Source organism: Manacus candei, unplaced genomic scaffold, assembly GCF_025592945.1.
Source record: "Manacus candei isolate 608988 ecotype Guabito, Panama unplaced genomic scaffold, ASM2559294v1 h1tg000018l, whole genome shotgun sequence".
Lineage (NCBI taxonomy): Eukaryota > Metazoa > Chordata > Aves > Passeriformes > Pipridae > Manacus > Manacus candei.
This window is the reverse complement of record NW_026138066.1, coordinates 4,666,403-4,691,971: the sequence shown is the minus strand read 5'-3', so window position 1 is coordinate 4,691,971 and position 25,569 is coordinate 4,666,403. Positions and strand designations below refer to the sequence as shown.

General features: G+C 46.2%; 1 protein-coding gene across 2 annotated transcripts in view; it reads left to right on the top strand.

Moving 5' to 3' along the window:
* Positions 1 to 1,107: 1,107 nt before the first annotated feature.
* GRIN2B (glutamate ionotropic receptor NMDA type subunit 2B) overlaps positions 1,108 to 25,569 on the top strand; it is a 231,584-nt gene continuing 207,122 nt past the window's right edge. The window contains exons 1-2 of one of the 2 annotated variants that reach the window (XM_051784128.1): positions 1,108 to 1,190; positions 2,003 to 2,435. The gene's annotated coding sequence lies outside the window, so the exon portion shown is untranslated. Of the gene's footprint in view, positions 1,191 to 1,462; positions 1,494 to 2,002; positions 2,436 to 25,569 lie in introns of those variants that run through there. The other variant, XM_051784127.1, reaches the window with a different exon arrangement.

Sequence of the window (25,569 nt, the reverse complement as noted above, 5' to 3'; positions counted from 1 at the left end):
CACCTGGAGGGGGTCTGCTTTGTCACCCTCTCTGTCTTTTACTGGTTAAGGGCAGACTTTCCCTAGGACCGTTTTGCGGTGCTGAGGAGGGTAGGTGGGCATGCTCTGCTCAACCACCCAATGCTAAATCTAGGCATGGAAGAGGACAGAGTCGGATCTGTGACCACAGGGTGGATCACCGTGCTGGGGCGAGGCTGAGAGCCCCATGGCCAGCAAGGGTGCAGGCATCCATTGGCCAGGGCAGGACGAGGATGCAGATGCATGTTGCTTTCTGTTCAGGCTGATTTCACGTTGCTTAGCTTCCAAGGGGCTCTGAGAATAGCAATTAAAGCACCGAGCTTAATTGTGGAGTATCCAATTTGGATATTAGCATTATCTCTGCTCTCACTGCTTTCTTTTCGTTCAGATCTAATTCTGCTGCCTGCCTGCTGGCTGGGCGCCTGTTCCTTTCTTCTCATTATTACTATTTTATGGTTATTGTTAATGTATTTTTTTAAGCATTCCTTCTCTCCGTCGCTTCCAACCACCCGAGTCGCGGTCCGAGGGGGTGTCGGACCCAGGGAGCCCCCGGTGCTCCCCGCGGGGGCTGCGGGGGCGGCTCGGCCCCGGCCCCGGCCCCGGCCAGGCAAGAGGCACAGGTGCCTCTTGCGGCTCGGCCCCCGGGCACGGGCTGCCTCTTCACCCCGCCGGACGTCGGAGGTCGAGACCTGCCCGCCTCGGTAGCGGTTGGTCTCCCGTTACACGTACTGTCTCTCCTCCTCCTCCTCCTCCTCCTCCTCCTCCTCCTTTTCCTCCTTCTCTTCTCCCCCCGTTTCCCCCACTGCTCACTCGCACAGACCTCTTCCCGCTCCCCCGTCCCTTGATTTTTTCCCCCCTCCTCACCATTTTCCGCGGGTATATTTAATTATTATTAATCGTTAAGCTGCTTTATTAGTTCACGTTCCCATGTTTTCTCTACCTCTGGGAAGCATTCTCGGATCTTTTATATTGCAGAGGATTTTTTTTTGCAAAATGTATTTTTAGGGTGATGCTCTGAGCACTTCCCCCTCCCCGCCCCGCATCTCCCACCCGGGCAGTAACAGAGGAGAGACTGAAGAAGTTGAGCATGTCTGAGGCGGATCAGCCTTGCAGGCAGAGAGGGGGGCAGTAGCTACTCAGAGCAAACCGAGTGCTTGAAGCAGGATTTGCTGGTATGTATGTGGGTCTGGATTTTATGACAGCTGTAAGTGTGAATCTTTTTCTGTGCGAGATGGGAGGGGAAAAGAAAAAAAATACCTACGGCTTCATTAAATAAATGCCTGCATAGCTATAAGCCCGGTCCGGCTGTGCACCATCGGTGGTGTGGGGACACTCCCAGCTACCCACCCACCCACCCCTAGGAAAAAAAGAGCCCAAGCAAAGCCCTGAGAGGCGAGGGTTGTGTTGCGGGAGGCGAAGGGGGGGGGGGGGAGGGCGTGGTGGAGGGCGCGTAGTGCAAACCGGCCCCGTCGCAGGTGAAGCAGCCCCCCATCGCCCCCCCGGCCCCGGTGGCGGTGCGTGTGTGTGCGCGGAGCGCGCCCCGCGCTGCCCGTGGAGCCGAGCGCGGCGGGCAGCGGTGCCGGCAGCACTGCAGAGGGGTGGGCACGGCCCTCGCCAGCCCTCGGGGGCTGGGCCCGGGGGTGGGCGAAATGCTGTGCGTGCGTGGGGAGGGGGCCGTGGCGGGGGGGGGAGTCGCCTTCTCTCCGCGATTCACATCGTGCCCGCTTTCCCGTCTCGTATGCATGCCTATCCCGGGAATGGTGTAGTCAGCCCGTATCTGAATTATTTATAGACTCGTGCCAGCTGGTTTTTTTTGTTGGTTTTTTTTTTAATTTATTTTTTTTTTTAATTCCGCTGGTGTGCACTGTTGGGAAATGCGTTTTGTCTCCCTTCTTTCTCAATATATTAATGTCTTTGTTGGGGAGCGGTTTTTATCCCCTTCAGATCCCTCTAATACAAAATTGATGCTTATTTTTCCCTTCAGGAAGGGGACGCTTTGAGGATAATCATGCTTCACAGAAGAACGGCACCGACCTCCAGTTGCATTAAACACAACCTCTTTCAATAGGGCTCCAGGAAAAAAAAAAAGAATTATAAGAATAATCATTAAAAAGGCGAAAGGAATGCTTACTCTGGAACCTGCATTTGATGATCCTCACCAGTCGTGCTGAATATCCTCTGTAGTGATTCTCTCCAGCTTTTGAATTTGCACCGCTTCAAGACGCAAGATTGCCACAAAGAAACCTCTATTTTTTTTACAGCCAAGTAGGATTGTTTTTTAGCTCATTCCCCCACATTTGCCCCCCGACCCTTATTCTTCTTATGTGGATATGCAAGCAAGAAGAGGAGACTGGACATTCCCAACATGCTCTCTCCCTTGATCTGTCCGTCTAGAGGTTCTGCTTCTACAAACCAAGGTAGGGAAATTCCTGTTTCTGTGGTTTTGCTGGCAGCTCATTTTGGTTTGCCCAGGGAAGATCACTCACAGTAGAACAAAAGGTTTAGAGATGCTGCTTTTAGAAGCAGACACGGGGGGAAAATAAAATAACATTCACCAGACATGTTGATTCTCTCTTGGCTCATCAAATAGGACGTGAAGAGAAGGCGAGAGGGATGCTTTTGAGTTACATACCGCGTCGTGAATCGGGGAAAAGTCCCTTGTGATTTTTTTTGGGGGGGGGGTGGGGGGGTGGGCAGGTGGGGTCGAGAGAGACACGGGAGGAGGAACGCGGCTTTGGAAAGGGGTGAAAAGGAAAATAATTCCCATCCATCCACCCGCAAATTGCCTCCTTCTTTTCGCTGGTCCAGCGGCTTCTTGCCATGGTTTGATGTGAAAACAGAGCTCATTAGGAACAACAGGACGTAGAAACCTGCTTGTTGCCGAGGAGGGTGGTGCATTACTTAGAACCCACGCCGGCCTCTCGATCGTGAGCGGCCTAACGCGGGGGCCGGGGCCGGGGCCCGGGGGGTGGTCGGGGCCGCCCCTGGCACCGCGGCAGGAGCCCGCCCAGCGCCGGGGCGAGCGCGCCTGCTTGCGTGGAGGTGAAGGGCTATTTTAAGTCCAAGCACGTCAAGAGACTTAGCATGAACCTACGAGGCGCTGTATTCAGGCAACTTCACGTGTTTTAATTTATCCCCGTCCCCCTGGTGCTATCAGCGGGCATCGTGGTCCCTGTCCGCCGCGACCCATCCTCCTCCCCCCCCCCCCCCCCCATTCCCCGCGCCTTCCACCCCGTGTCCCTGCGCAGGCAGCCCCTTCCCCAGCCCACTCGGGAGGGATGCAAAATGGCTAACGTGCCACTCGGCTGTAGATACGCGAGAGATACCGGTGCATCCCGACCGTAACGTGACATGTGAGTCTTTCTGTAAGATGGTGGCAAGACAAAGGGAGCAGAGCGCCGTGGGATGCGGGAGCGCCGGGCACAAGGTGTTGAACGTCTCGAGGTTATTTTAAGCCTCAGCCCGTGCCCAGCGCGCCGCTTCGCCCGGCACGCGTGGGTCTGCGCTCCCACGCCGAGAGGCGGGGGGCAGGGGTGAGCTGCTGCACAGCCCCCTCCCGGGGGCGCACCCCCACCACCCTTACCCGCATCGGCAGCCCCCCCACCTGGGCTCCCACCGACCCGCCTCTCCCTTCCTTTCGACCCTATAGCAGACCGGAAGCCTGGCAGCGGGCGGGGGGCGGCCATACGGATCGAGAGACTCACCCCGCTGCAGAATGAGGGGGGGGGTGTGTCACCCTCCAGCCCTGCCGCGGGGTGAGGCATCCTTGAGGCACCCTCAGCCCTTGAGGCATCCGGAGCATCCTGAGGCGGGGGCGCGCCTTTCCCACCCCCGCCTTTGCCTTCATCCTTCCAGTAGCTCTTTGCCACATTTCTGAGGGGTTTTTGTGGGGCTACTGTTAAAACCCAGGAGTGGTTCCGCGTCAAGGGGTTGAAAGCCACCTTTCCTGACATATTCTGACTGTGCTTCTATAAATATCTAAGGCTTCCCAGGGTTTATCCGCGCCTGGATCCTCCCTGCCTGAGCTCTCCCTCCCTCCCATTTCCTCCGCAAGTGGGAGTAGAAACTTTACCTATGCGGGGAGGAGGGCGTGCCGAAGCCTTTCCCCCCTTTTCGGGAGGAATTTCTCAGGCCTCGCGGCTCCCGGATCTACCCAGGACGCCAGCACCGACTGGGTGGGGGATTGTAGCCCCCTTCGTCGGGGGTCACTTACCCCTGAGAACCCCTAAAACACAAGTCCCGGGAGGGATGCCAGCAGCGTCCGAGGGGAGAGCAGATGCTGGGCTCAGCCCCTTCCCCCTCGCCCTGGCTTTTGCAGGCAGATAGGAGGGAAGAGGAGGAAGGTTGCCTTGGGTGCCTGGTCAGGGTGGCAGTCCCCGGGAGCCGGGCCGGGCTGCCTGCTCCTCTGGAGAGCTGCACCCATCCCTGCCCGCCTGGTGCCTGCCACAGCCACCAGCCCTGCCAGCAGGGCACTGGGCCCAAGCAGCTGCCGCATCGCTATCACAGCCCTTCTTAGCCCTGCCCTGGGCCAGGTTCATGCTCCAGGTGGAACAGGGCAGATCGGAGTTGGGGAGGGGTTTGTCAGCTTTGATGCTCAGTCATGGGGGCCAGGAGCATGGGCCTACATCCTCATCCTTCTTTTACCTCCCAGTCTCTCTTGCTGTTACCTTTACCTGTGACTCCTCATGTTCTCTGCAAGCTCCAGTATGGGCAAAAGGAGATGCCCTCTAAAACTGCTCTCCCCACCATCAAGCACAACTACCTCAGGCTTTGCAAGCAGTGTATGGAGGCAGCTGATCCCCTCTGAGCTGCCCCTTGGGGAGGCTGAGAGGGCTGGGTATGCAATACTCTCAGCTTATGGGATGAGCTCATGCTAGTGCTGCCCCATTCCCCAAGGCCTTGGGGAGCAGAGCAGGGGCATGGCACCCTGTGATGTGGGATGACCTGGTGTGCCCCAGCTGCAGCTCTGGAGAAAGCAGCAGTTTGTGTGTGGGTGCAGGGTGCTCTCTAAGAGGAGAGGTTTGGGTATGGGCGATTTTCAAGTGTTCACCCATGCCATCCCAAAGCAGCAGCTCTTGTCGCCTCCACACATCCTGGTTTTCTTTGGTTCCTCATCACACCGGCTTGTCTCCCAGTCCTGAGTGGGGGTCTCAGAGGATTAGGAGATGATGAAACAGGTTGAGGACAGAATGGGAAAACAGCCTGGGGGAGGTGAGATCCACTTCAGCCTCCTCTCGGCTCAGCCTTATATACGTAGGGACAGATCTCAGCAGGTAAAAGGAAAGAAGCATAATCAAAGCCACGACTCCTCTTCCTAAGCACCCTGGGCTCTGATCTGTTGTCACACACCTGCTGCACCAGCCCAGCTTAGCCTGTGCCGGTCTGGTGCCTCTTGCAATCCCTTTGCCAGTGAGACCATTGCTGGGCAAAAGAAAGTGTCAGCAGCAGTCTCCAGCCATCCCATTCTGGGCAGGATTTTCAGGAAAACTGCATTGTTGGCTGAGTTCTACATTGCACCTGTGCATGCAAGAATGCAAAGAGATCATGGAGAGATGGAAAATACAGATCAGGGGCAAAAATCCCAACCCCCCATGCCCATCTAATAATTTAGGCTTTGACTTGTTTTATCCTCATTTTGGATTACTGAGTCTCCTTGTATAAAAAGCCTGTCAACCTGTGAACCAGCACCCCATCCCCAAACCCTAACCTACAGGGGGAAAAGATGATGGAATTAACGTATGCGTTTCATCTGATATTGGAGCTGCGGCTGTTTCTTGTGCTTGGTTTGGAAGCGGGCAGGTGGACCTCACTGCTGGTGCCAGAGCTATGGAGCTGTGCTTGGATTCCCACACTGGACTCACGTTGCCTGGGTTGGCACCAGGAATCAGTGTCTCTGCAGTACCACGTGGGAGGTCTGGATGTGATTCCCAGTGCTGTTTCCTCATTCCCCCAAGCTGGCAGAGGGTGGGAGCTCTGTACAGACAGCACGGCTTATCTTTGCAATGGGCTCCATTCCACACTCTTTTGCTCCTTAGGATGCACAAAAGCTGCCTGTGAGATCGTCCAGACTGAGGACTGGTCCCTAGAGGTTTAATCTTCTTGGCCTTTAGGGAAGCCACAGCTCTACTCTGCCAGTAGTCTCCTTTGCAGCATGGTTTGGTGGGCCACAGGGAGACTTATCTTGCAGCTGGAGAACACGCAGAGGGTTTTTTTAGTTTTTTTTTTTTAAATTTTCTTTTGTAAGCTGCAATTTATCACAAAGAAATGGATTAGTTAATAGAGGAGATGGACTAGATGATCTTTTTGAGAGAGATGGCTCAATATATTGTGATTGCCTAATCCACCATGGAATGCTCATAGTATCCATTCTGCCTGACATTGGGGCTCTAGGATTGCCTGACTCTTCTGCGATTATCTTTCTTTGATATATATTTATACTTGATAGAAAAGCACAAAATGTTGGGAGAAACATGGCTGATCAGTTACCTGCTATTACTCTCATCCGTCCTCTGTCCACTCATTCACTGGAACTCTTCAAACCACAGTGAATCAACTTATTAATCTTGCCGCTTTGCCGCAGTCAGACGGACTAGCTATGGCCCTGGATACCTCCCTGCATAAGATGAAATAGTAGTTTGAAGATCACAGCACTGAAATATGTGGAAGGAGAACCAGAGAAAAATAAGATATTTGAAGCTAAGCATGGCTCACCTGCTACCACTGCCTTGTCCCTTCTTCTGAGCTTTGTGTTTCTGCTTCAGCAAAGTGCCTCATAATGGGAACTAAAAAACCCATTTTTCCAACCACAGAGGGGGCTCCACCATCCATCTGACTTACCCTTCTTACTTGTCTGTTCATATAGATAGGAAAGCAGTTGCTGGCAGGGATGCTTGCTCTGACAAAATAAGTGCCATAGTGCTAACCACCTGGGAACTAGGAGATTGACCCAGCTGGATTAAATATCAGAGCTACCTCTCATGCTGGAAAAAAAAATAAATCCAAGTGAACCCACCCTTTATCATTCAGGAGCTCATTGCTTCCTTAGCTGCAAACCACAAGCTCCCAGATAGAACTATACGTTGGAGTGTGAACTGGTGTGTGTAAAAGTCGACCACAGGCATGGTGGTGATCTGTGCAAACCAGGCAGTGTATCTCCATGTGCCCGAGGTTACTGAAAAGAAAAAATGTCCCCTCTCTATGCAGTCAGAAACAAATGTGTGGCACAAGGCAGCGTGCAAACTGTGCTGTGATCAAGTCAATTCAAACCATGGCTAATTTGAATCTCTCAAGGCAAGGCTGCCTTTTATTTAGTGTTTTCTTGGAAGCAGGAGAGAACACTGAGTCTGGGCAGGAGGAGGGACTGACTTATCGTTTTAAAATTGTTACACATACACTGAATATGCTTCATGTGTGGGGAATAAAAATATTGCTTTTTCTGTACTCAGGGTCACTAAAAGGGGAGAGAGAAAGGGTACATGCTCTGAGACTCACTGACAGCTGATTCTTCTTAATACAGTGCGTATTTGCAGGCTGAGAAGTATGCTGGGTGGCCCTCTTCCCTTTCTAATACAAGCAATCAAAGACCATGTTTCAGAGCCACCAATACAAATGGATTGATTAAATATCTGGGGGAAAAGAGAAATTTTGAATGAGGGTGTGGTTACTGGCCCAAAGTGAAAGGGATACTATGCTGAGACCTCTGCGGCATTCACTCCCTCAAAACCCATCTACAAGGAAGGGTCAGAACTGAAAAGAGTCACTGAAAGTGACTCAGGTAAAAGGTTGGGTTGCCAACTCTGAATACTGAAGATGTTTCTGTATTCCAAAGCTTACAGTATGATACAGTATCATTAACACTGGTGTGCATGGCTGTGCTGAAACATTTATAGGGAAGAAACACTCTTAGGGGGAAAAATGTGAATTTAACTTCATGTTCGTGTTTGATGGCTTGTCTCTGCTGATTGCTCATCCGCTAAAACAGGTGTGGGGCCACCAGATTATCTGGTCTGAATAATCCACAGGACATGGGTCACTCCCACTCATCCCTGGCATGTTGGGCATGTAGGAACTCACCTCCATTTAACTCTTCATGTGACAAACTCTTAAATTACTTCTCAAGGTAGCAGTCAGCCTACACTTCTTTGTCTGTATGTAGCTATATGGTTGTGGAAATAATTCTTGCTTGCTAACACTTTCAGTCTGGATTTCAACCACTGACCAAGAAATGAAGCAGTCTGACTGCCACCATCCTGCTCTAGACCTGCTGTCCACCCCATGTGTGAACTCCGTATACAATCCTGTTTGCATTATTTGTTGGAAATAATGAAATGATCTGTCTAGTGCCTATTTACAGTTGTGGTTAAGTCCTGCTTAGATAACTGTGTTCTCTTTAGGGGCTGCACTTCTAAGAGAGGGAAGAACTGGAGAGAGTGTGGGGGAGTGAACTAAGACAATGATCACAGAGAAAACAAGACCTGTAAAAAAGGTTGAGAGAGCCACAGAAGCTCAGTCTGGAGAAAAGACAACTGTGGGTGGATCCCTAACTGTCTGCAAATACATAAAAGACTGTTACAGAAGAAGGACAGGGGCCAATTATTCTCATTAGTCACAAAGGACAGATCATGAAATAAATGAGTTTAAGATGAAGGGGAGAGAATACAAATTAAACATCAAATTAAATGTTTACTGCAATAATGTTTTTAGTGACAGTAGAAGATGTTGATAATTTTGGCAGATTAGCTTTGACTGACGATATTTAAAGCTAGATGTAGGTGCTGAACGATCAGGATTTTGTATCTAATAAAGTCTGTCTTCAGTGAACCTTAGATCATGATATTTGCATGCTTAGCCAAACAACTTTGGAAGAAAGATAATGAGGTTGAACTGTCCTGTGTGCAGGAGGGAGGGATTGACTGTCCCATCAGAGGAACCTGATTGGGTTGGGCCCTGTGCTCCAAATCTCATATGGTACCTGTAGGAGTCAAAATGATGGTGTCGACCGGTGGCAACAACCACCTGATACACTTGAGTGTATCAGGAGCTCCCCAAAGATGTCTGGTTTGCAATATCTCTGGTATGTTGTGGCCGCTCATCCTGTTCAGGGGACAGCTAGAACTTCGGTATAGAATTTGGGGCAGAAGAGGCTTACAATGTGAATGATGCTGTAGCATTTGCAAGCACAGTTCTTGAATCCTGGGATAAGATAGGCTGTTCTAGATTGAGACCATATCCCTTTCATTAAGAAGCTTCACCTGTCTGTAGCCGTTGCATTCAGGTTTTTACACTATCACAGCATCTGAACAGCTAGTGTGCCAAAACCTCCTACTGCAAGGGGAGATGATGTTTACCATCACATACTGAATGATGTGAAAATTCACACCTTGCTATTTCATGATGTCATTCTTTTGTCTTACAAGTTGAGATACAGTTTAAAGATGTCTTGTGTTTACTTTGCTGCTTCCAGAAGAAAAAATGGGATATGGGCAATCACAAGCATCATGGTTTCTGAGAATCATGGCTTCACTAGCCAGCCTTCACAATCTCAACTCTCTGTGCTCTGAGTTGGAGAAACTTCCTGTGCCTGGTTGGGGTTTGAATGGGTGGCTCTGTTAATGGGTTCAGTGAGGGGTCTCCCTAGTTTTGAGTCAGTAGAGATTCCCCTGCCGGGGGCTGAGGTGTCTGAAAGTGCAATTTTGAAATTGTGAGTTTGGCCAGCATTGGGAACGTGCTGTGTGGTCTAAGGCCTATGCCAGTGTATATCCTCCTGTGCATCAGCAGAAGTCATGACTGTGGTGCAACTTTGCTGGTGGATTACACTATTTTTTAACAGATCAACAAGCATGTAATCCTGACCTCTGGTGTATTTTGTAGGATTAAAGAGTTTTCTATACAGGTGTCCATGACACACCCAAACCCAAATGGAGGAAATGACACAATAAGCTCTCTTTTTTTATTATGCTTGGATTTAACATTTTTATTTCACCTATTCTCCTAATCTCTTAGTTAAGGTTGCCATGCACTGTTGAGGAGCTAATATACACAACTCTCTAACATGGATGTAGTTTCTTGCATGTATGACCTCTGAAGAATTTGGAGGATTTTACAAAAGGAAACAAATGTAAAACATAAAAAGTTAGTAAGTTATTAACAGTAAACTATTTCAAAACAGACTAGGAGGTGAGATGGTTACTCAGAGCCAGCTGAAACAGATAAGATCTGGTGTCAGGAGCCTGATGATAATTTACTAGTGCAAATGCCATGTCCTACATCTCAGCTGATGGCCTAATGAACAGAAAATTGTTTTCAGGTGATAGGCATAATAGCCTCATGATAGCTTAAATTCACAGTGGTCCTGCATTGTTACCTCTGACTACAGGGCATGAACAGGACACAGTGGGTTACAGGTAGGTTAGAGATTGAAGTCTGCTGTAACAAGGGGCTGTGGCCATGTGGCCCTGTGCCACATGGGACTTCTGCTACTCCAGTGTTCACAGCTGGGAATGAGGTCCTGGAGATATGCAGGGGGTGTTTGGAATATGAAAGAAGAAGGTCCTAAATTAATACCACCTGGAAATGATTTGCAGAAATGCTGCTAGGAGCCTAAAGGTGGGGTCTGATTTCAAGGGCAATCCCAAGTTTTCACAGCATTGTGGGGCAAGTGGTTTTGAAGCCTGTGCAGTGAGAGGAATAGCTCTACTACTGCCTGGAAAGGTATCGGAATGCTGCCAGCTGATCCAGGAGGAGGATGGAGAAAGGGTTGCTGCTGTACATCTCTTTGTGCCAGGTAAAGCAGGATGTTGTTTAATTGTACACAGCTGGATTGCTGGGTAATTTCTGTCACAAGACTGTGCTGGGAAATGCATTTGAAGTGCATTGTGGCAGAGGAAATGCACTAGGATGCACTAACTCGCGGCTACTTGCACGTAGGCATACGCTTGTATGAAAAGCACGTGGGAAGGATCTGCATATCCCTCCAACCCTCTCTCTCCTCCTCTATAATTCTCTGTTATGGCTGGCTGCTGTAGTCAGTGGCCTAAGCATCTCAGGGGAGATTCCCTTGTGTCAGACCTGTTTCGGAAGAGGCAAGCTGAAACATCAGAGGCTGATAATCCCCAAGGGAGAGTTTAATGAAAGCAACAGAATGACATAATCTGTTCTCGTAGGCTCTCCCTTTTGTTTCTCTGTGGTTTTGGTGCAACTTGGAATTACTCTCTAATTTATTACTGAAAAGGTGAATATCATATATAATTAAAATTATACAGATAATGTCCTGAAGTGTTGAAAGTCAAAGTATAAAATCAGTTTGGATGTGGTCTGCAGTACCATGTCTTTCTGTGAGGAAGCTTTTAAGACTCCATCTGAAAGTAACAAAGTGGCAAATGCCACAAAAGTATAAACGGGAATCTCAGAAAAGACACTGCAACCATTTTGTAACATGATGGTGGACCCTTAAGCTAAACAGGAGGAGATAAAAACTAAGAAGCTTAGAAAAATAGAGTAGCTGTGGGATGGCTGCCTTAAGAGATACAGTGACTCTTGCAGAAAGTTCTCTTTCAATCTCTGGTTTGAAAGTTTGCAAAGTTTCAAACCAGTGATTCAGAGAGAGCTGCAAGGATCGTGTGTTATCCTTTTTTAATTTGCACCATTTCAATGGGGAGTAAAGGAGCTAAAAGACTCTCTGAACTTCAGGACTCAGAACTTTGCAAGAGCTGAATGCCTGAGCCTTGGCACTCTCTGAAGCAGGAGCTGGATGCCCAAAGCAGGTATCTTACATGAGCAATGCTTTTTGTGCAATGGTTTTTACTTACTGGAGGGACTAATAACTTTCAGAAACCAGGAGATACATAGTAGGAGATGAGTGTTGGTTAAAGTCTATACCTTGCCTTAATAGTACTTTTTTTTTTTTTTTTTTGTTAGGATATTCTTTGTTTGGACAGATTGATTCCTGACTTCAGCTTTTGACATTAGAAATGGTGATCAAGGTTTTTGATGAAAGAGGTTTGTAATGGAGTGAACATGGCAGGAAATGGGTTAACTGCCTCACAAAAAAAAAGAAAAAAATTAATTTGAGAGGTTTTGCTAGTTCTGCCATGAGATTAGAGTGTTTGATGTGTTTTCATGAAAAAGCAGAGAAAAGAATAGCTAGCAGCCTAGTAGGCAGAAAACTAACTGGGTTGTCGGTGACACATCCCTATTCTGCATACTTTGAATTGGGGACTTGTCCCCGAGGCTGTCTTAGCCAAGATGAGGGCTTGGACAACTGGGTCCTCTGCAGTAATGCTTTCTCAGTTGGAACTTTTCCAGTTGGAACTGTTCTACTTCATATAAATGCCTATTCATTGTCCTGGAGAGGGAGTGCTCTAACGACTGGGCTGTGGAGGTAGTTTGTTTCTTTGGCCTGATATAAAGTAAATACTTATAAAAAGGGAAATTACTTCAGCATGAAAAAAATGGAGGCACAGGCTCTGTAGCCCAGAGGCAGTGGAGTCCTCTGAGACTTAGGAGACATGGGAGCTAATTCTCCCTGCAATTTAGTCAGTGCAGGTTTGTTCTTGTTCTGCTTTGGATGCATTTGTTTTTTCCCAGTGACAACAAAATGTTTCATTTAGCATTGAGCCCCAGTGCTGACTCCAGGTGGGGAAAAAGTGACGGGAGGAGGTGAATTCCCAGGGAACAAAGACCTGATTCTCAAACAAATGCTCTTAAAGGATGAGGGATGAGAACTACAGACTCTGTGACAGGAAACCAGAGTTACTGCTTCAATGAAATTTTTTATCAATTCCTATAATGTGCAGGTAGCTCTTTAAAATTGTCTCCAGATCTTTAAAATCACTTGTGATTTTCATTCCTGCTGTTCATATCCCTCTGTATATCTCCTCTCATTGTTCATCATACATTTGCTTTTATAAGCTTGGTGAGATGTTTGGCTTTTATACAGAAAGGGGAGTTTTTCCAGAAGTGAACACTAGCTGTGGCAGACTTGTTTCTAGAGGACCTCCAGGGAGTCAGTGGAGAAAGACAGGGTCCTTCAAAGGACAGTGTAGAGCAGGAGCCCAATGGATGTGCTCCAGCTTGCCCTCTAGAGAAGCTAATCCCTGTTGAGTACAAAGGCAGCCTACATAGATGAGTTTCCTAAAAGCTTTTAAGTGTCTCTTTTGTTCTGTGTGTATGCATTTTAAGGATGTATGGGGTTGGGGGCTAGAAAAGGCAGGAGGTGTGTTAAATTACTGCTCTTTCATCACCCAGTTTTGAAAACAGGCATGTTCCATGAGGAATCCAAAACCTCCTAATGCCTGGTCCTCTGTCTTGTATTTTTCCACTGTAAGGAAACTGGCATCTGATAGTCCATCTCTTTTTGAATGTGAAGGCCTGGAGATTCCTCAGTCTGGGTCTGATATAAACTGTCCCAAATTCGATTTGAATTTGCAAGAAACAGGGTGCTCTGTATAGATGAGCCCGGCCATGATCTGTGAACTTAGACCTTAATTTCGAAACGCAGTTGAATGTGCAGTTGGTGCATGAGGTCTGTTGACATGACCAGGTATAGAGCTGGGCCTTGGCATACCACAGAGAACTGTTTCTCAGGATGCTACAGGAAGGCTAAAGAGAGATGACCAGGGCTTGCTGCTTTACCAGTGTCCCAGGAAGGAGCTAGTTTAAGAATGACATTTTATTACATGTCTCCATACATTCACCTGCATGGATTTAAAAGCATTGCCTGTCTCCATCAAGGCAGATCTTTCCTGAGAAAGTATTGCTTGCATGATGAAGCATAAAAATCAAGCAAAACAGAAAATTAGAGAGAAGGTTTCCCCTGGTAGTCTGTGTCCTTTTAAGTGCACAGGATAATAGATAAATATGTGTATCTTCTCTGACATGACAGTCTTCTGTGATACTGTAGTTTGGCAACTCTGGCAGGACAAATGGCAACGTGTACCTATACAAGGGTGGAGCTGCAGCCCAGAGATTGGATCCACTGTCCCTTTGAGATAGGGAATCTTGGCAGACTTTGGATGTCTGCTCTGTGGTATGAGACGCACGGGCTTACAATATTTGTTTGAATCAGCTTCATTTTGAAATATTATTGTTTATAAACTTGTTCACTTTTGTCATTGGAGGAACATTGTAAAGAACTATTGAGGTGCTGTCTAGGTTGCTGTTTCAATGCCTACGATGAATGCTGCATAAATCCTTGATGTTAATACAATGGGTGCTAATTTTTGTCTTTGTGTTTGATGATTTCCTTGTTTTTTGAACATTAAATGATGTATATAAGGATACCAACAGATTCTTAAACACTTCTTTTTCCATGTAAGTTTTAATGTATTTTCTTGATCACGTAATGTATTGCTTTTCCTGCAGTATAAAACAGCAATAAATATAGAATCTGGTTGGCATTCAGCTTTAGGATCAGATTAAGTTGTGTCAAGTTTCCTCCCCCAAATCTTTGTGGACTGTGCCTGGGGGAGAAAAATCAATACTCTCTGGTAAGAACTGCTTAAAATGATTGTATTTGGCATAGCTGAAATTTCCATTTGAACAAAATTTGAGACTTTTAAAGCAACTTAATTGTGTTTCCTCATAATCTGAACTACTTTGAAAGAGTAATATAAAATGATGGTTTGAAAATTGCAGGGCAAAACTTGATGGAAAATCATAGAACTTGATTTTACTGTCAGAGATCCAGAGGGAGAAAAAAAAGTGTTCAAGACTTAAATTCACTTTTAAACTCCTGCTTTGCTTATAGGTGTCTAAATATTTAGTGGCAGAAAGACAGTGTTTGGTCCAATGCTCCTCCTGGATAGGGCAAATCTTAGGTGAAGCCTAGGAATTTAAAGGGTTCATATGCAAAAGACTCTGCTTGAACTTTGGCTTTACTGAAATACCACGTTTATTACACCAGCTAAAGAAATAAAGAACTTGGATAAAAGCATCTGGAGATCATATGCTCAATGAAAGATCAGCATAGCAACGTAAAGAGAAGGCAAATTTCACTTGGAAGCAGGAAGTTAAGCTGTGCCTCTTAATATAACTGGAAATGAAATATGAAACATTCATACTGGTAAACAGAAGAACATACTGGGAAAAAGCCCTAGAACTTGAGCAGCATTTGCACTGAATGGATGAAGTTCCTCAGTGCAAAACTGAAGGGCTTGGAGCAGGTGTAATTGACAGTTTAGCATTGCATGCTAGACCAGGATGGTAAGAGCCACACTAAGGTTTTTCTTGTCCATAGTCAGCTCCCAGTTGTCTGAAGCCAAGCTGACCTTCTCATCCTGGTTGAGCTGGTCTGGTATGTGCTGATCAGCATCTGGTGTAAAGGGGTCATCCTTGGTCTGTGCCAGGAGATACAGTCAGATGGTATGGATGGAGTTCCTCTTCTCTAGATACATGCATAGGTCTGGTCTTTCTTTTCAGGTTAGAAGCATCCTGAGATCTTGTAGATTAGTCTCCTGAAGGAGGACCCATGGGCTTCAAGTAAGTGCAAAGTGTCGGAGAGGTGTATGCGTGCATCTGTGCCATCTCATGTTTTTGGAACATACAAAGGATAGACACAGTTTTGTATTTTTATGCAACCCACTTTGTTTTCTCTCTCTGCTGAAACTGATCCTTTTATGAAGATCTTTGTGGTGGTGTTAATGACTGTCACGAATCCAGTCAATTCACATGCTTTTCAAGTGACTTGAGTTGTGCTAAGCCTCTTTGGTCACTTCCAAGTCTGGAAAGTTAATCAGAAAACCTTCTCTTGATGCTGGTGAGGAGGAAGTGGGCTGACATGGGTTATGAGAATAGGTTGTGGCAGGAGGACAGATTTACACACCTTGTTGGACTTTCACTGGCAGTAAATTGCATTCCAGTCCTGGTAAAGCCTGAACCATGAAGTGCTGAGAGAGCTGACATAAATTTACGAGCACTAGCAGTACATATTCATGGGAGAGGGTGAGAGGGAGTAGCCATTGCTTTACTTTGGACTGTTTTCTGGAAACTACAGCCCACTCAGTGGGTAATGTGCCCCCTTCATCTGCGTCCCAGAGCAGAGGGGGAGCAGGCACAGTCAGAAACATAGTGGCAAGGACCCCCACACCACTTGATTTATGAGCTGCAACTGCCTTGTGGCTATCAGAAGCTTGACTGGGTTGACCAGCAGAGTTGAGCAGCCATGGAAGCAATGAATCAATGCTTCCCAGGGCTAGCTCTTCATCCACCCTCAACTCTGTGGCACTCCACCTTCCCCTTGCTCCTCCATCTTCTTTCCTCCTCCTCCAGACTGGACAAGCCTAGCTGGACTTCATTCCATCACCCCCAACTCAGGCCCAGGGCAGCCCTGCAGGTGATGAGTGTGGCTGGGAGGCAAACAGTGTCTCATTGCCTTTGAACAAGTTTGGGAGTTGTTAGAGGCTCTGCTGTCTGGGAGCTGGAGGGGCAGGGAAAGAGTTTTGAAGGAGATTTCAGAGGGAAAAGGTTTGGAGGAGAGGAAAGGGTTTTTTCCTTTTGCATCCTAAAAAATCTTTGCACTTGGATCCTGCTTCTGTGACAACATGATGCTCAGGCAGCATCTGGTGTGCTTTGGACAAATGTGATGTCTCACAGAAAGGCTTTGAGGTACCCTCCCAACTCCCCTCTCTTTGGGATGAAGGACGAGGGGAACTTTTGACACCATTGTTCAGAGGAGGTTGATGTTCAGACTATTAGGAAGGTACCATGCCCACTTCGAGGGTGTGCACAGAGAAAGGCAGTGTACAGAAATATATCCCAGCAGTGGTACATTTAGTTGATGCTTAATCAACACCTGTTCAATGCTCCCAGTTGTTGTCATAGGGCCTGGTGTGGGTCTCCAGGGCCCACTGCTTTTTCTGAGAGCAGGAAAACTGTCATTTACAGTGGCACAACATTGGTCGCCACCAAAGCCGAATTGCAGCCTTTGAAAACCATTTGACCGTTTTTGGTGAGAGACTGATGATGGGGACAGTTGTGTGAAGAATCCATATTGTCTTGTGAATTTAGGGATGTGCCTTGACTGTACTGTGATGACAAACCCTCTGACTTTCCTTTGTGAGAGTATTTCCATTGGAAATCAAAGAGATTTGAGATACATAGCTAGCTAAGCAGTCATACCTCAGAATAGGATTTGGGGATTAGCAGAGTGGATAGTAAATTGAATAGTAGGAGTTAAAATCAGACTATGCTCGGAAAGAAAGCAGAGATGAGAGGTATACCCCTGGAAAGCAGTAATGCCAGAAATGACACTGAAGTTACACCGGTTAGCAAATGAGATATTGGCTCACAATACAATGTGGCAGCAAAGAGTCTGATGTGATTTCTGGATTGCATAAACAAATCTGTTGTGTCTCGAAGCAAGGAAATGTTTTCTGTGTGTTTCTAGTCATGTTTTCTTCATGTGCCTGATCTGACTGTACCTAGGCTAATTTCTGGAGAACTTAGTGCCCCAAAGATGGCAGCAAATTAGAACAAATTCAGTGGAGCAACAAAAATGATTAAGATGCTGGAGGGATTGATCTAAGAGGGAAGATTAAAGTAACTAATTACATTTAGCTTGGCCAAATGACAATTAAAAGAGAGATGTGATGACTGCCTTAAAATGTGTGCTTAAGAATGTAAACACAGAAGAGAGAGAAATAGAACCCGGGATTGTTTATTGCCGTTGGAGTGGCTGTTGGTTAGAAGCCTGGTCTGCACTGTTAGGGGAGTTGTGTAGGAGCCTAACCAGAAACAGAAGAGAAGTAACTGTAGCCAAACAATAGCAGCAAACCTAACAAAAGAAAGCACTGAATAGACAGCGCAGTTCCTGCTGTGAAATGTGGCTGAGGCTAAAGCACTGTTTGAGGGAAGTAATGGTAGACTCTGGGAGCTTTGCTACGAGGAATGTCCAGAATTCTCCAGGAGAGGATGTAGTGTTCCCACAGTAGTCCTGCCCCTCCGATTTGCAGGACTTGTAGATCATTTCTCCCCTGTCCTTTTGTCTGTGAATGTGTAGTATTGCATCCATGTCAGGTTGTAGTGTTTTTAAAAAGATAGTTTGCAGGCTGGAACAGGAGCAAGCAAGGGGATGGGATAGATGACAGTAGACACTAACTCCTGTAAGAAATGCTGAGAGAGTCAGGCATGTTCACTCTGGAGGAAAGATAACTGTAGGTGAAAACTGAACTGCAAATTTGTAAAGTACTGTTATAAAGAGAGAACAGGGGCCAATTATTCCCTTCAGTCACTAAGGGCAAATCTGGAAGAAAGTGGGCTCTTAGCTGGAGCTGGGGAAATCAGGATCTGTATGAAGAGACTTAAGTGTTGGGTGACGAGGAGGCCAGGAGAGAGGATGGGAGAATTGTTATGAGTGTAGATACCCAGGGATGGCATTATATACTTGCTTATCAAGGGATGACAGAGGCATCAGGAAACTGGTCTTGTTTCAGTAAGTTTTCATAGGATTTCACAGTTTTTAAAAGCTTCTTGAGCTTCTGAACAAAACAAAGCTGTGGTGCTTTTCTTTGCAGGTTCTTAATTTGTATTATGTGTATTAACATGTTTGTTAATGTTTCTGTTTAATTATATTTTCTTTCATGATGGATCTGTTCGAATACTGTCTTTTGCAATGGAGGAACTACGGATGAAATGCACCCTTCTTACAAAGAAGTGCAAGGAAGAGCTAGTTCCAGCAGAGTGTGGATTAGCTGGTTTTTTTTGCCCTTTTGGTGTGAATATTTTTTGAGGAAAAAATAGCTTAATTAGTTAAAAAAAAGTCTCTGTACAGTACTATATCTCCTCATTTTGACAGGCATGGGAAAATATCATGAAGCAAGAAGTCTTATTGCATTATTTCTCATCCAGTTGTATTTAAAAAAATTCTGTACATTTTTCATATAAAGTCTGTTTTCAGATGCTGGGATGATATTTCATACCTGGAAATGTTAACTTCCTGATCTGCTTTTAAGACTGAGCACATTTCCAAGTGAAAGGAAGAGCTGAGGACAAGAAACAGAGCCATTAGCTGGTGCAGTATCTCAGCTGGTGGCTCCAGTCTCTCTGGGTGAATGGCTCTGTCGACTGTGATGTGAAGAGCATCCTAAATGTATTCTTTCATGATACTTGTTTGGAGGGTTGTTTTTAAAATAAATGCTTCAATGTAGTTCCCTATAGGGCAGTGACTGTGTCTTGGTGTCATAGCTAGTTCCTGGGCAATTTTAAGAGGAATTTCAAAGAGTGACATGAACCCAGCATCAGAGAAACAGGTTCTTGCTGCAAACTTTTAAGGGCACCATTTAAGGCAAAGGCTGACGCACTGCATGCAAGTGAGGCTGTGCTGTCCTTGGCTACAGGGAAGACTCAACCTGTGGTAGAGAGAAGGGTAGGGTCCCCTATCTGACTTTTCTGTGTATTGGCTTTTATTCAGTTAATCAGGAGCTGTGGTCGTTTCCCTTCCCTGCCCCAACAGTTCCTGCAGCAGTTCAGTGGTCTGGCAAGCCCACCTTCATTGCTGGTTGAGCATAGCCTGTCAGGCTGTTGGCTGCAGTGGATGAAATGCAGGCACAGGTCTCTGTCTGCTCTACCAGCTGCCTGCAGTACCTTCTCACGAGCATGGTAAGCTAAGGTTGGACAAGTCTTTAACAGTAGCAGAATTTGTCAGAGTCCATGAGGAAGTCACTCAGCACACTTGTGCTTCTGCAAGCTGGGATGATGGACACATACCCACCATATAGCTGTATTCAAAAACCATACTTTCTTTTGTGCTTATGAGGTGCCCTGAGACTTTTCAGCTGATGATGCCATACTTACTCTTTACTTAGTCTTGCCTTTCAGAGCTCTACCCCTGGCATTCTTCAGTGGTTTGGCACTTACTGAAAGAAATAAAGCACCCCATACAGAGCAGAAAAGCATTTTACAAAGCATATTCTGATGAAGTCAGCTTCTTGAACAGCTGTGACAGGGACAGAAAAGCAACCAGAAATACAGAAAGGGGAATATGATGGGAGATTTATGCTGGTGAATCTATCATGAGATCTGCAAGATCTGTGCCTAGAGAAGATCTCAGTGCTCAGTGCTGTCTTACCTGTGAAGCTCTCATCCCAGACTTCCAAGGCTCTGCTGCCATTGTTAGATTCGCAGATGTTTTATGTGATATGGGGTTTGGGATACAGTAAAATTCCATGTCCTCTCTGAAAAAAGTATGGAGCATATTGATTTTCCTTAGATTTCTGAAATGGCTTTCTGCTTCTTATGTATTTATGTTTAACTATTTATTTTTTTTCAGAAGACAGCTGCTGGGCTCATGCAGTTTGTAACTTGTTAGTGCCAGTGCACTGAGTCAACCCCATGCCCTGTACCTGTAGAATTCTTAGGAAGAACTGTACTCTTGTTGCTAGAGTATTGGATGATGGTGAGGAACTTGCTCTGGAAATCTCTATAGCAGAGCAGAATATTTCTACCTTTCAGTTAGCTTTTGAAAAATTAAAATGTTAGATTATACCTAAAGAAAGAAGCAACCGTCTGAATGCCTTCATTCTAGAAATGAGTTGGTTTGAACAATACAAAAGGTCTGTTTCTTTCCCCAGAGTACCTCTGAGTGGCCAGGTTTACCTGAGTCAGAATGGAGTTGTACTTTGGAGCTGCAAAAGCTTTGTCCAAACACAATCCCTTTCCTTTGCAAAGCTCCAAGAAGCCATGGTTTGGAAACATAGACTCAGCGCAGGTGATGGCTCAGGGACACCAGAACTGACATGGACAGCAGCTGCTCTGAAGGTCGTATGGGTAGAGTCAGGAAAGTGGGAGTCTGCACTGGGTGTGCAAACGTATGCATGTGCAAGCCCCTGTTAGCAGCTGGCTACCTTGTCCCCTCAGGATGCTGCAGTACCAGTTTCCTACCCCAAAGGGCTGCGTACCTGCCTGCACCCCGCCTGCCCTGATGTGCTCTTGTGTGCTGGCATTAGGAGACATGTTTGTAGGACATTCTGACCTGCTGCATGCTCGACAGACGGTAGAAGATGATTGCTGGAGGCAGCCTTTAGTCTGCTTGCAGATTGACTTCGGGGATTACATGCAGGTACATCTGAGCTGCAGCCTTGATGTACCATGGTTCTGCATGACTTTATAGTGCTTGAGAGGCACGAACTTCATTGTGTGAGATGTTTGCAGCAGCATGCATGTTCTAATTTCTGAAGAAGATGCTTGGCATATCCACCTTCCACTTTTCTCTAGCTTGCATTGGGAGCCAAAGTACATAAGCAGCATCTTTCCCATAGCCTGTTTCTGCTGTTGTTAATATCCGTTGAAAACCTTTTTTTCCTGCACAGTTCTGCAGGTTGGAAAGACTGATGGCACCCAAGGTGAATCACTACATGTTGATGTATTTACTTTACCTGTTGCTCTGTAGAAGCCTGAGATCCAGATACTGAGGTTTTAACAGCTCCCTGCCAATCAGATTAAATATTTAGCAGCAATAGGTTCTGGGCATCCCATTTCTGACAGTGTATTTCATGCATCATTTGCTGTAAACGTTGGGAGATTTTTAGCTACCGCTTGCACAGTAACTCCCTCTCCTCTCTCTCTCCCATTATTATCTCTTCTTTCCACTGTCCCTCTCAATTTTCACTTCTTTTCTTGTTCTCACTTTCTTTGCCCTGCTGATTCCTTTCCCTTAGCTTTTCCCTTCTTTATCTGATCGCTGTTCATGAGTATGTGGTTGCGTACATTGCACCTGGAATGGATAAATCATCAGCCTGTGATGGAGGAGTGGAGGCACTGACTGGATCTAATTGAGAATGCCCACCTTCTTGGAAAAGTGTGCACAGCTAGAGGAGGGTGCAGGCTGATGGTCTTTTTGGGAAGTGGAAAGCACTCTGAGGACAAGAAAAGGGAAAGTATTTCTGTCATCCCTCTCTCCATTATGCAGCTCATCTATCTGCAAGAACTATCTGCTTTGCTCTTATCACATGTGCCGATTGCTCTTGGACTATGACTGTGGGGCAACCTTTTTCCTTTTAGTCCCTTTCTGGCTGAAACTTTTGTAGGAAAAGAGTGCATGGGCTTAGTCATCCAACTGGAAATGTGGTCATGTCTGTCCCAGTAAGGTCCCCTTGTCCCACCAATTGTCAGCTTGCAGCAGACTTCTGTGTCAGCTGTGTTGACATCTGGCTGACACCCCGTTGCTGGGATGAGACCCATCAAACCCAAAAATCTAATGAAGGCTGAAAAAAAGGAAAGAGATATCTCTAGGTTTCAGCATGGGATGGTATTTTCTGTAACAGCAGAGGGTTGTTTCCTGAAACACAGCAAACAGTATAGAAGGGACAAGGACCTTCCTTCACTTCCTTCAGGTGCTGGACAGCAGCAGGTTTCACTTGTACAGTTGTCTGGTGGTCATCTGAGTTTTCAGGCATGATATCTAAGGAGATGGTCCTTTAGAAGAACTCTGTGAAACAAGGATTAGAACTGTCACTAGCAGTTGTTCTGGGCTGATACAGGGCTGAGGAGCATAAAGTATCCTAGGCTAGTGAGCTCTGTAGACAGGATGGAGCCCTGCATATTTTTTGCTGCAAAACCTTCTCTAGAGCTTGTCTTTCACTGATTGCTTGCCATATTTTGATGCTGTTCACTATAAGCTGTGATCAGATGGTTTGACTCTTCATTGCCTTGTTCCCTTCACTCTTTAGTATGTGCATCTTTTCGTCTACTCTTACTCTGTGTTGCCTGCCTAAACATGTCATTGCAGTCCCAGAGGAAGCCCGTGGTTCTTACTGCCTCTGTGTACGCCCTGTGTGATTGCTGCTCCACATTCCTGTCATCTCACATCTGGTACTCAGCCCCAACTGCTCCAACTGTCCTGCATTACCAGTCCAGGAGCTGATGATTAGCACCAGGGCCAGGTTTTTCAAGCTGCTGTGACAAGTCTGAAGCCATCTGGTGAAACATCAACCTCTTCATTTCTTGTTTCTGTTGGCAAGGGACATATCCCCTCTTCACACTAGTGGGCTTGAAGGTGTGAGGGAGACAGGACTGATGCTAATAAAGGGACATTTGGGAAGATGCCTTGCTTTGAAAGCTGGGATGTGTAGGAGATTATTTTCCCTTATGAGAGGAGTGGGGACCCTTAGGTAGAGGGAAGAGGAGAGTGGACCCATGAGGTAATAGCAGCTAGAGAAGATGTCTCTTCATTTGCTCTGTTGCAATGGGCACTGAGAATCTGCTGGACTGGGGTGTGGCAGGCCAGATGGTTTGAAGTGGGTACTGGGACGTTTGGGAAACGGCTTCAGCAGAGATAAGGTGTAGAAAACACCTGTAAATTCTGTAAAACAGAACAGCTAGTGATTGGCAAACCAGACTGCTTAATTTCTTGTTTTTTTTTTTCCTCCCCCTTTCCCTACCCATTGCTCTGGCCCCTTGCAGTCCATTCCCTGCATCTGGTGGCTTATTTCCCTACAGATATCATCTTAGCAGTAACTCAAACCTGAACACCTCCCTTGGGGAGTTTATGCACTGCATGAGTGCTTTTTCTTTCCTTAATGTCTGGGTATCTGATATATTGGGTTTGAAGTGGTGGTCTTTTGTTCGTGTGGGGTGGTTTGTTGGTTTTGTTTGTGTGGTTTGTTTTTTTTTAATATACATATATGCTTTTTATAAATAAAGAAACATTTTAAGAGTGGGGGGAAGGGGTAAGGCAGATGGACCCAGAGAGGACAATCCCTCAGCTGCATGCCAGGCAGCCTGGGCAACTGAAGGGGCTGCACAGCTTGCCCACCAGCTCACCTCAGCTCCAGGGCTGGGAGCTCAGTCGTGGTCTGTTAGGTCCTCTCATCTCTTTAATTAGGAAAAGAGGAATGATAAATAGGTATTGCTGTTTGTCTTGCTGAAGTATCCCTGGCCTCTGGATGAAGTGGTGACATGGCTGTGCTAGGAATATGGTCAGGGAGGTGGAGGGTCCCTGAAGCTTTGCAGACTCTGAAGATAAAGTACAAAAAAGAGGAAGGGGATCCCAGAGCAACACCAGGCAATGTAGTCAGGTGATAATGCATACGTGTCTTGTTTATTCCATCTTTTCCCTTTCTCCTCTGAGGCAAATATCACTAGGAGTGTGGCGAGAGGCTTCTCCCTGGATGTATGCTCTGTTTATAGATCATGAACCCCCTCCAGTGGCATCCAGTGGCTCACAAAGGTGCTAACACCTGTGCAAAGTGAGTTAAAATGCTGCCACATCAGGTCAGAGGGGCTTTACACCCCTCTGTCACAGAGGTAGTGGAAATAGGTAGTGCAAAGGCATCTGAAAATTTTAATGTGCTTTGGCATCTTCATACATGTATAACAATTGACACGGCTGAATGCAGAAATGCTACCTGGCTTGGAAACAAGGTCCTGTCGCAGTGTTGTCCTGAATAGGACACCAAAGCAGGGGCTGTGTCAGAGGCTTTGCAGGAAGCAAGCATAATGTCTAAGTGCGAATTTATTTATTTTTTTTTTAAAAATTGAAACTGGTGATCTCATGGGGCTAGAGTTCAGCCCTGTGGCCTGGACCTGGCCTGCAGGAGAATCAAAGCTGTGATGAGTAGAAGAAACAAGAAAACACCAAAGTGAGCACAGTCCCAGGAAGTTCCAGGGGGATGAGTGGTGTGCTCAAGGCATTTGGAGAGGCAGTTCATATGGGCAACAGGGTTTGCTTTATCTACATTATTTTAAGGATGGGTAATATTTGCAGCATATAATCTTTGGCTGTTCAGGATGTCAGTATTGGTACTGTCATATACAAAGAAGTGTGAGACTTAACTCACTTACCTGTTGTTAACTGACTGCTTTAATGTGGTGGTTATTTGGCACTATAACCTCAGGGTTGTACAAAAGCCCTTCAGAAGACAGGACTGGCACTTCAGTGCTACTGCAGCAATTCAGCATGGGCAGGGTGAAGACAGCCTTGATGCTGTATCCACCAAACTCTTGCCTACAGGCTGAGTGGTGCCTCTTCTTCCACTCCAGAAACAACTCTTGAGAGGGAGAACAGCTGCAACTTGAATGTTGTCTCTACCTTTATTTTTCCTTCCCAGGACTGTTTTTGAGTTTTCCTGTTTTTAGGAATACATGTCTTTAGTGTGTTTAGGAACTGGTGCCATTGCAGGTCTGGCAGGAAAGGAGTAAAGAGCTGCTTCTCTCACCTACTTTCCTCCTTCAAAGAAAGGCAACCCTATCTGCTGGTTCAGGATGAGACAGTGCATTATACCCTTTAAATATATATAAAAATAATAATAATGAAGACATATGTATTTATATATAAATACATACATAGTGTATGTACATGTGAAAAAACACACACTCTCATTTTACCTTATATTTAATTCTGCAGAGGGAATGCACTACTCTTGCAACAATGTTCTACAGCAGGAAATGATGGGAACTGGAAGAATTTGAGTTAGGGTGGACATCTTTTCTCTTGACTCCAGGACTACTCCAGCCTTCATCAGCTGTCCCTGGTCAATAAAAAAATCCCCCAAAGCAGAGCAGTTACTCTCTGTAAACTTGTCAATGACAACAAATACCCTGTGGCTGCCAGAACCCAGG